General features: G+C 32.1%; 1 long non-coding RNA gene across 1 annotated transcript; it reads right to left on the bottom strand.

The window, feature by feature from the left end:
* Positions 1 to 580: 580 nt before the first annotated feature.
* LOC130798112 (uncharacterized) lies at positions 581 to 10,813 on the bottom strand. The gene is made up of 5 exons (XR_009039020.1): positions 10,567 to 10,813; positions 7,557 to 7,598; positions 7,379 to 7,459; positions 6,155 to 6,247; positions 581 to 1,155 (listed from the first exon to the last, which is right to left on the bottom strand). It is a non-coding gene; the product is annotated as an uncharacterized LOC130798112 (long non-coding RNA).
* Positions 10,814 to 11,754: the final 941 nt, after the last annotated feature.

The raw sequence follows: 11,754 nt of genomic DNA, 5'->3' as shown, positions 1-11,754 counted from the left end.
ATATTTGATAACTGATCAAGACCCTGCAAAAAAAATTGCGATTAAAAATGTATTTTCAAACACAATACACAAACTTTGCATGTGGCACATCATGAGTAAAGTTACTGATAAAGTTGGGTCGGAATTGAACAAAAATAAGGATTTTTTGAAAGAATTAAATGGGTGTGTGTGGAATATTGATCAAGAAGAAAATGAATTTGAGGAAAAATGGGAGGGAATTATGACCAAATATAATCTTCAAACAGATAAATGATTTATTAGTATATTTAGTATACGAGATCAATGGATACTCGCATATTTTAGGGATATCCCATTGGGGGGATTTTGAGAACTACATCCTGATCGGAAAGTGTTAATAGTTTCTTCAACCATTTTTCAAACCCTCATATGACACTTGTTGAATTTTATGAGTTATGAAAGTGCAATGGATGCACAGAGGTACAAACAAGATAAGCTCAATGCACAGAGGTATAAAAGAATAAAATAAATATAATAAAAAACAAAAATCATGAAAAAGAAAAACAAAAAAAAAGACTCACCTATTGTCGAAACATTTATCAAAAACAAAACAATAGTCGACTGATTCTTGAAGCAACGAACCAAGACTTCTCATGTATTTTTTGTTTGATTTCATTAGATGTAAAACATACGTAAATTTATCATTCACACCTCTAAAAGGAATGAAACACTTTGCCCTGTGTGTATCAATACATTCTCAAAACCATGGCTTTCAAAAACAATGACATTATTTGCCACATCATTAACAACTTGATCCAATTCAACATCAAGTACATCATCTTCAAATACCTCATCCAAAACAACATCCCCCAGTACATCAGCCACAAAATCAGCACCCTCATTCACTTGTACATTACCCTCGTCGACAACAATACCCTCATTCACCATCCTTGGAATAGAGGTGACCCATTTAACCGTGTCAACAATCTCATCAATTGTATTCAGCACGGTAGGATTCATAAAAAAAACTTTGGGTTTGTGAAAAAGGTGTAGATGAGGTTGAAGGAACATCAGGTAGAGGGACAGGAGGAGAAGACAGTGAACGTTTTTGTTCTAACAACAATTTAATTTTCTCCATGTAAACTCAGACACAACTTGAGTGTCCCTCCTCATGAGCATAAGCAACTCATATATTTCCTACAAAAAGAAGTCAATATAAGTTAAAATGTTGTTCAAAAGAAAGTAACTATGACATTATATAAAAAATATAATGTAGAAGGCAACATAAATAAGTAAGATTATACTTACATCCACAGCTAATCGGTGTATATCAGAATTTCGCATTGCATTCAAAGGCAACTGAAACTCAATTTTCTCATCGTTTTGCACTGGTTGATCTCTGAAGGGTTCTTCATTTAGACTTGGATGTCCAATATCAATGTGGTTCACCTTTACCCCACAGCTTGACCACTCTCAAAAACCATCGACTCACTCATAGGATATGTACTCAAAATTATACCATTTCCAAAATGATTAGCAGATATTTCCTCCTTAATTCTTTTGGATACATCTTTATCGGTCCAGTGAGAGATAAGAGGTAAAGAGGATGGCATGGAGATATTCTTAAACTTCAAACGATGGAAATAAATAATTTCTAGCAAAACAATGCATCCAGAAAAGAATTGCAACTTTCCTTTTCCGATATCTAACTACAGAATCACAAAACTGATCAAGAACATACTTACACCAATTAAATGTACTAATCTTATTCGGATCTACTATAGACTTTACAATCTTAAGATCAATCGTCCTGTTTTGGGTAGGAGCTAAAAAAGAAGAAATAGCATGCAAAACAAAAAGTTGCTTGAACTCATCCCTACCATCAGTCATCTTAGGGATCATACGTTCAAGCAATTCTAAAGGAATTACCGTATTCGTATCTTCAAAACCAAAAAAAGATCTAAATTGTTGTTTCAAAGAGAAATCAGGATTATTTTTGTTGGCACACCTTTTTAATCTGGACGGATGAAATTCCTTCTTACCCTTCTCATTTTGAGACCTCTTCTCATTTTAGTATCAAACGGATGAACCGTGTCCAGATTAAAGATTAATGTTCAGGATGAGTTTGAGACCTTGCACGCGGTTCATGGCCTTTTTCCACCGATTTTTTAGTTTATTTTAGTATCAAACGGGTTTAACCACGCGGTTCACTTTATTTTCTTCTCTCTCACGCGATTTCCTTTTCTCTATCTTTCTCACGCGATTTCCTTTTTCACATTTCTTGATCTTCAATTTCACAGTTTCCTTTCTTGATCTTCAATTGCACTTGATCTTCGTCACAACTTCAAGGCTACTCTGCGTTTTATTTTTCAAAGCATTTAGGATCGTCCTCCATTTCGGTTCATTTTTGTTGATCTTCATTTTCGATTTTCATTCTGCGATTTTCTCTCGTTCGATTTTATCTCGTTTCTTTATCTTCAATTTTACATTTTCCTCTTTGATTATTTTGTGTTTTTATGGTTTATTCTTCTATTTTTTAGTTTTTATTTGAGTATTATTCTGGTATTTGATTTTAAGGGTTTTTCATTTGGTTTAATTTTGTGATTTGTTTGTTTGGATCGTAGTTTCCACACAGAAGATTATTTTAGGGTTTTTCATTGGGTGTTATTCTTGGTTCTGACTTCAACTTCAATTATCACACTTTTTTTTAGTTGTTATGGCAAAAACAAGAGGTGGATCAACTTCGATGTCAGGTCATCAACGAGGTTGCAGTATTCCAGTTGATATTCTCTCCACCTCTATTTTACATTTGAATTCCAACACAAGAAAGAGGAGAGGTGAGGAAAGTGACAATGTACAACAAAGGTCTGTAAGGTAAATTTATCCACTAGTATGTTGAATTCCAACATTGTAATTTTAGTCTTTTTTGCTTATATTAGTTAATTGTTTTGACGTTGAGGCTGTTATTTAGTAATTCTGTATGATTAACTTTATAGAGAAGACAGTAATTATTCATAGTCATAGTATCCTTTATTGATAATATAGTATCTTTTACTAAGAACATTGTATATTTTTCTTGTTGTTGACAGGTTGAGATCTACATTTCAAAAAAAAAGTAGACCTTCTCAGTTGATCAAATTGATGAAGGGGTTCACTAAAAAACAAAAAAATTCAGTGAGAGAAATTGGTTTTAGGGGCCTTCTCAGTTTGAAGTTATGTAGAAATCCAACTAGAATGCTTGGTTGGTTTGTAGATAGTTTTGATCCTGGTAGTTGTATGTTTTCCATAGACTCGTTGAAGTGCTTTCCAATTTCTGAACACGATGTATATGATGTGTTTTGTCTACCATTGAACCCAAACAAAAATGTAAAAGTAGTTTCAAGGTGTGCCAACAAAAATAATCCTGATTTTCCTTTTAAACAACAATTCAGATCTTATTTTGGTTTTGAAGATACGAATGCGGCAATTCCTTTAGAATTGATTGAACGTATGATCCCTAAGATGACTGATGGTGGGGATGAGTTCAAGCAATTTGTTTTACATGCTATTTCTTCTTTTTTAGCCCCTACCCAAAACAGAACGATTGATCTTAAGATTGTAAAGTCTATAGTAGATCCGAATAAGATTAGTACATTTAATTGGTGTAAGTATGTTCTTGATCAGTATTGTGATTCTGTAGTTAGATATCGGAAAAGGAAAGTTGCAATTCTTTTCTGGATGCATTGTTTTGCTAGAAATTATTTATTTCCATCGTTTGAAGTTTAAGAATATCTCCATGCCATCCTCTTTACCTCTTATCTCTCACTGGACCGATAAAGATGTATCCAAAAGAATTAAGGAGGAAATATCTGCTAATCATTTTGGAAATGGTATAATTTTGAGTACATATCCTATGAGTGAGTCGATGGTTTTTGAGAGTGGTCAAGCTGTGGGGTAAAGGTGAACCACATTGATATTGGACATCCAAGTCTAAATGAAGAACCCTTCAGAGATCAACCAGTGCAAAACGATGAGAAAATTGAGTTTCAGTTGCCTTTGAATGCAATGCGAAATTCTGATATACACCGATTAGCTGTGGATGTAAGTATAATCTTACTTATTTATGTTGCCTTCTACATTATATTTTTTATATAATGTCATAGTTACTTTCTTTTGAACAACATTTTAACTTATATTGACTTCTTTTTGTAGGAAATATATGAGTTGCTTATGCTCATGAGGAGGGACACTCAAGTTGTGTCTGAGTTTACATGGAGAAAATTAAATTGTTGTTAGAACAAAAACGTTCACTGTCTTCTCCTCCTGTCCCTCTACCTGATGTTCCTTCAACCTCATCTACACCTTTTTCACAAACCCAAAGTTTTTTTTATGAATCCTACCGTGCTGAATACAATTGATGAGATTGTTGACACGGTTAAATGGGTCACCTCTATTCCAAGGATGGTGAATGAGGGTATTGTTGTCGACGAGGGTAATGTACAAGTGAATGAGGGTGCTGATTTTGTGGCTGATGTACTGGGGGATGTTGTTTTGGATGAGGTATTTGAAGATGATGTACTTGATGTTGAATTGGATCAAGTTGTTAATGATGTGGCAAATAATGTCATTGTTTTTGAAAGCCATGGTTTTGAGAATGTATTGATACACACAGGGCAAAGTGTTTCATTCCTTTTAGAGGTGTGAATGATAAATTTACGTATGTTTTACATCTAATGAAATCAAACAAAAAATACATGAGAAGTCTTGGTTCGTTGCTTCAAGAATCAGTCGACTATTGTTTTGTTTTTGATAAATGTTTCGACAATAGGTGAGTCTTTTTTTTTGTTTTTCTTTTTCATGATTTTTGTTTTTTATTATATTTATTTTATTCTTTTATACCTCTGTGCATTGAGCTTATCTTGTTTGTACCTCTGTGCATCCATTGCACTTTCATAACTCATAAAATTCAACAAGTGTCATATGAGGGTTTGAAAAATGGTTGAAGAAACTATTAACACTTTCCGATCAGGATGTAGTTCTCAAAATCCCCCCAATGGGATATCCCTAAAATATGCGAGTATCCATTGATCTCGTATACTAAATATACTAATAAACCATTTATCTGTTTGAAGATTATATTTGGTCATAATTCCCTCCCATTTTTCCTCAAATTCATTTTCTTCTTGATCAATATTCCACACACACCCATTTAATTCTTTCAAAAAATCCTCATTTTTGTTCAATTCCGGCCCAACTTTATCAGTAACTTTACTCATGATGTGCCACATGCAAAGTTTGTGTATTGTGTTTGAAAATACATTTTTAATCGCAATTTTTTTTGCAGGGTCTTGATCAGTTATCAAATATGTTGGCATATACTCTCCCATACAATGTAAAAAAAGTCCTAAATAACCACTCAAAAGATTCACTATCTTCCTTAGCTAATAAACCTATACCAAATGTTATACAAGACTTATGATGATCTATACCAGTAAAAGGGGCTAAAATCATGCTATACTTATTGGTGTTATAAGTACAATCAAAAGTAACAATTTTTCCAAATAAGCAATAATTCTTTCTACTTATCGCATCGGCCCAAAATAAACGTGAAATGTTGTCCTCCTCATCTAAAGCATAATCAAAATAAAACCCCGTGTAAATATCTTTTTTTCTGATAAAATTCTCGATCAACATCTTCCCATCATCTCCTTTAATATATGTTTTCAAATCCCTATGGAAATTCTTAAAATCTTGCATTGTCACTCCCACATTCTCATAACCCCCAACATTTTCCTTAAACAATCTAAAGGATTTAACAGGTTCTATATTAACCCGTGCATTTTTAGATATGAAATTTTTGTGTAACAAAGTCATTTTCCTATTACCCAATAAATATTGAGGCGATGTAGGGCTAACTAGACAATGATTGTGCGCCTCTTCGAATTTTAAAACATGGTATGTTTTCTTCACTATGTCATATTTCAAAATCAATCTAGCTTTACAACCAATTCTTTTGGTTGATCTCTTATAACGTGCAACAACATCTACACTTTTCTTAGGTTTAGGTTTTATGATACCCTCCCTACTACAAACAAAATATTTTAAAACAACAATACCATTTTTTTGTAGCTAGTAGATGAACGTATATCAAAACCGCAAATTTCAGCATATTTACCATAAAAATCTAAGGCTTTCTCTAAGTTTTCAAAAGTCATACCAACAAATGGCTTTTTATCAAACTCACAATGAGGAATCCACAGTATAGAACCATTTGGGGTAACTTGTGTTATAGTTCTTGGAGTTTGAGTCCCTGTATAACAATCCAAAGTTTTTCCAAAATTAAAAAAAGAAGACAGTAGCTATACATAGTCATACTAACCATTAATCATAACATAGTATCTTTTTCCAAGAACATAGTAGCATTTACTTTTGCAACAAAGATTTTCCAAAATTAAAAATAGAAGACAATAACTATATATAGCCATAGTAACCATTAATCATAACATAGTATCTTTTTCTAAGAACATAATAGCATTCACTTTTGCAATAAAGTTTTTCCAAATTAAAAAAAGAAGACAGTAACTATACATAGTCATAGTAACTTTTAATCATAAGATAGTATCATTTTCTAAACACTTAGTAGCATTTACTTTTTAAAACAAAGTTTTTCCAAAATTGAAAAAAAAGACAGTAACTATATATAGTCATAGTAACCTTTAATCATAACATAGTATCTTTTTCTAAGAACATAGTAGCATTCACTTTTGCAACAAAGTTTTTCCAAAATTAAAAAAAGAAGACAGTATCTATACATAGTCATAGTAACTTTTAATCACAAGATAGTATCTTTTTCTAAAAACATAGTAGCATTTAATTTTTGCAACAAAGTTTTTTCAAAATTAAAAAAAGAAGACAGTAACTATATATAGTCATAGTAACGTTTAATCATAACATAGTATTTTTTTCTAAAAACATAGTAGCATTCACTTTTGCAACAAAGTTTTTCTAAAATTAAAAAAAGAAGACAGTAACTATATATAGTCATAGTAACCTTTAATCATAACATAGTATCTTTTTCTAAGAACATAGTAGCATTTACTGTTGCAACAAAGAGTTTTCAAATTTTAAAAAAGAAGACAGTAACTATACATAGTCATAGTAACTTTTAATCACAACATAGTATCTTTTTCCAAGAACATAGTAGCATTTACTTTTGCAACAAAGATTTTCCAAAATTAAAAAAAGAAGACAGTAACTATACATAGTCATAGTAACCATTAATCATAACATAGTATCTTTGTCTAAGAACATAGTAGCATTAACTTTTGCAACAAAAACTTTTCAAAATTACAAAAAAAGATAGTAAATATGCACAATCATAGTAACCTTTAATCATAACTCATAACTTAGTATTTTTTTTTGAAGAACATAATAACATTACCTTCTGACAATTCTTTTTCATTGTTGAAAGTTTTTGGTGAATCTTTCATTTTAAGCACTTTTTGTAAATCTCAATCTGAGTCTGTAAATCAAAATCAACAAAGAAAATGAAAATGAATATCTGACTCTGAGTTTTGAAGATACATAAATCTTAAAATGTAAATCTTCAATTAGCATACCTTAATTCAAGGGAAGAAGAAGATTCAAATCAATATCTGAGTCTGTAAATCAAAATCAACAAAGAAAACGAAAATGAAAATCTGAGTTTTGAAGATACATAATCCCTAAAATGTAAATCTTCAATTAGCATACCTTAATTCAAGTGAAGAAGATTCAAATTAAAAAAAATCATAATCAAGAACAGAACAACGACAATAAAAATCTGAAACTGAGTTAGATGAAGATTACAACCAAAAACAGAACAACGATTTTGAAACGAAGTGAAGAGCGAAGAGAGGGGGCGGGAGACTTGAAACCGAGTGACTTTGAATAGAGAGAGAAAAAAATGGACCAGTTAAAGTTTTTTTTTCACTGGTTCAATTAGCCTTTACTAATTTAGTGTTCTTTATTTTTATCCCTTAGATCTTAATAAGATCAATGGCTATAAATGTTTCTCACCCTTCTCATTTTGAGACCCCTTCTCAATGGATCCTTCCCCTATATATATGCAGGATCTTAATAAGGGTGAGAAAGATTTTTGTTTGATTTTGTTTGGTTACTATATATGCAAAAAAAAGATACTATTTTATAAATTAAAAACATTTAAAAAATTATTTCATTGTTACCTTTCTGTGTAACATAGTTACTCTTACAATTATGAGTTTTTGGCTCAATCGTGACCATAGATTATTTTTATTTTAGTGAAATCAAGGGTGTAGAGTCCTTCTTACTCTTTTCATTTTCAACCCTTTCTCAATGGATCACTATATATATATATATATATATATATATATATATATATATATATATATATATATATATATATATATATATAGGGAGAAGTTCAAGTGAAAACCATTATTATATGAGAACCGTGAGAATCATAAAAAGGCGTTACTTTTTTATGAAAAACGTGTTACTTTGGATTTGTATTTTTTTTTCTGACAATTACTGTTTTTTGGTAAAAAGTACCAAATTTTTTTAAAAACAAAAGTAACACAATTTTTATGCAAAAGTAGCACGTTTTCTGTAAAAAGGTAACACATTTTTTGGTTCTCATGGTTCGCATAGAACCGTGGTTTGCACCTGAACGCGACCCTATATATATATATATATATATATATATATATATATATATATATATATATGCTAACGATGTATTATTATGAGGTATTACATCATCACATTGGACTACACTGATTAGTTTGTCGAACTCCCTAAACCAATTCTCCAAAAGCGAAGGTTCACCCTTGCTATTTTAGATTGGTGGCTTGCTATGGGCGATACAATTGCTAGTGGTTGATGCTCTCTGCTCTTTTGTTTTTGTTCTAGGGGCTCTCACTTAACTTATGGCTGTTGGTAAGTCCCTTGTTGTTTTATATGGGTTACTCTTACCACTTGATCTCCTTATGATTGTGCCTGTGGCATGATTGTTTAGTTTTGCCTAAAAATTCCTATCATCAAAAGTAGTTTGTAGGTAGCTCTCCAACTCATCTGTAATATAGAGAATTTCAAAAGAAAGAAAGAAAAGTTTCTACACAATAACATTTATATGAAAAAAACAAAAGAAAGGTGAAGCGTCATCACTAAAGGTGTGTCTCATCTGAATCTTCCATAAACTCAAGTTGAGAACTATCCAAGTTCGCTTTCATCGTCACTAACCAAATTCGCTTTCATCGTCCTTCATTTCTACGTAAGCCTCATATCCTAACTCAGACTCCTCCTCTGGTTCCTCCTCAGGATCCTTTTCTTCTTACTCTAATTCAGAATCTACTTCATGTTTAGGTGCTCAATTGGTTCAAGATCAAAGTACAATTTGGACCATTCTCAGGTTTTCTCTTTCAACTACTCTCTCCTAATCTCCAAAACACTTCCTTCTTCCTCAATGTTCATCGGGATCTTTCCCTTACCCATGTGTGATTATTGAATAAATTTCAAATGACCTAACTCTAAGAATACATACCATGTTCAATGCACTTAGGACAATAATAAAAACAAGAAAAACACTACAAAAATGGTATCACTATATTTGTTCAAGGCATACACATTGTTACACAAACAAACACCTAAAAAGTTAATCAACTTACGTACTAACCACAATTCTACCCTCTTTTCTCTCGTGCGCTTGCGATTAAAATAAAAATCCACCTCAAAAGCTAAGGCCAAAACTAATAAAAATTGTAAATTAAGAGAATAACGATAAAAGATAAAAGCACCCAAAGTTTTGTCCTGTATATATACAATATATACTCTTTTCTCTCGTGCGCTTGCGATTAAAATAAAAATCCACATCAAAAGCTAAGGCCAAAAACAATAAAAATTGTAAATTAAGAGAATAACAATAAAAGATAAAAACACCCAAAGTTCTGTCCTGTATATATACAATATATATTTAAAATAATCCAGACTAATTCAACCTTTCAACGAGTTTACTATAATAATTTTACCTATCAATTAATATTCAGCAATAATTCCAACTTTAAGGGATGTTTGCCAATAGCATCACTCCTAACCTGCCATAGCAGGTAAAATGTTTGAAAAAAAAAATCCTCGGATTCTAACCTCCTCTGTATCATCTTCTTCACTAACATTATCTTTATCAATAATGTATCATCTTATTCAACTTGTATCATCTTCTTCACAACACCTTTACCAAACAAAAGAAACTAGCTTTCTCACCCATCCGTTAATGGCGGCCCCACCACAGCCCCAAACCCCACTCTGCCACTTACCGGCATCATGCAACCTCACAGGCAGTTGAAATCCTTTTAAAGTATGTTTAATCTCTCTATTTCATCATCCCTAACAGTTGAAATCCGCAACCACCGTTCACTTAAATACTCTACATTTACACATCATAGTTTTCATGGTTTGATAATTTTCCAATACTAGTTGGCTAAAATAATCATTAAAAGAACAAAAATAAAAAGAATTAAAGATTTTACTTTTTAATTTATGAAATCCCAAATTAATTGAATAAAGAGATCAAAAGAAACTTAAAAAATTAAAGAATGATGGACGATGACGAACCGCAGTCCGTGGAGGGTGGCCGGAGGCGCTGCTGCTGCGTCAGACAGAACAATATGGTGTCGAGTGGCGACGAGTACTGGTGGAGGAAGTGGTCAGTGGTGGCAGTTGCACGCGAATGTCGGTATGAAATGAAAATAAAAAGATGATAAGAATTGAGTTGAAAGAGAGAAAGTGAAAGAGAGAGGAGTTCGACAGCTTACATCTGATAGAGTAAAATGGGATGTGACTTTGTCAGTAAAAAGTGATAAAGGAACAGAAAAGTGTATTTATCTTTTTTTAAAAACTAAAGAATACTAGTATTAATTTTTTAAAAAAACATAAAGAGTACTACTTACCTATAACCCCCACCTACATTTTCATGTTAATTTCATTCCAACTTCTCAAAGATCGAGTCTTTTTTCAATTTCTTAAAGATTCACACTTATATCAATTTCTTATTCAATAAAGTCTTTTTTTTATATATAAATTTCTCTCTTTTTTTAATTTATGCTACTAAGATTATTTCAATTCCTACTTGAATGTGTGAATTAGTACGGAAGCGTTTTTGATTCTAAAAAAAGCCTCTATTCATCACATCTTCTTCTGAGTATTTACAGACATATATAATTACATTTATCATTTAATTTAGGAAGGAAATAAGGACTGAATAAAACAATACCTAAAATACAATATACTGATTTCTAATGAATATTTCTGATTTTATTTGATTTCCTATTAATTTCCTACACTCCCCCTCAAGTTAGGTCGTAGGATTCAGCGAGACCTAGGTTGCATATGGTGCTGTTGAATGTCTCTGTAGAAACAGCTTTGGTGAGAATATCTGCAAGTTGTGCTTTAGACCGAACGAACTGGGGATCGATAACACCTTTCTCAAGTTTTTCTTTGATGAAGTGTCGATCAATTTCCACGTGCTTTGTTCGATCATGTTGTACGGGATTACCGGAGATGCTGATGGCTGCTTGATTATCATAGAACATTTTACATGGTCTTTTTCTGTGGAAAGGTTAATTCCCCAAGAAATCTCCTGATCCATAGAATTTCAGTGATACCTTTTGCGATTCCCCGGAACTCTGCTTCTGCACTAGACAGTGCTACTACCTTTTGTTTCTTGCTCTTTCAAGTGACTAGATTTCCTCCAATTAGGGTAAAGTATCCTGAAGTTGATTTTCTATCGTCTCTATCACCAGC

The sequence above is a fragment of the Amaranthus tricolor genome, chromosome 13 (genome assembly GCF_026212465.1).
Source record: "Amaranthus tricolor cultivar Red isolate AtriRed21 chromosome 13, ASM2621246v1, whole genome shotgun sequence".
Lineage (NCBI taxonomy): Eukaryota > Viridiplantae > Streptophyta > Magnoliopsida > Caryophyllales > Amaranthaceae > Amaranthus > Amaranthus tricolor.
The sequence above is the reverse complement of the archived record's forward strand: the minus strand, read 5'-3'. Positions and strand labels throughout refer to the sequence as shown.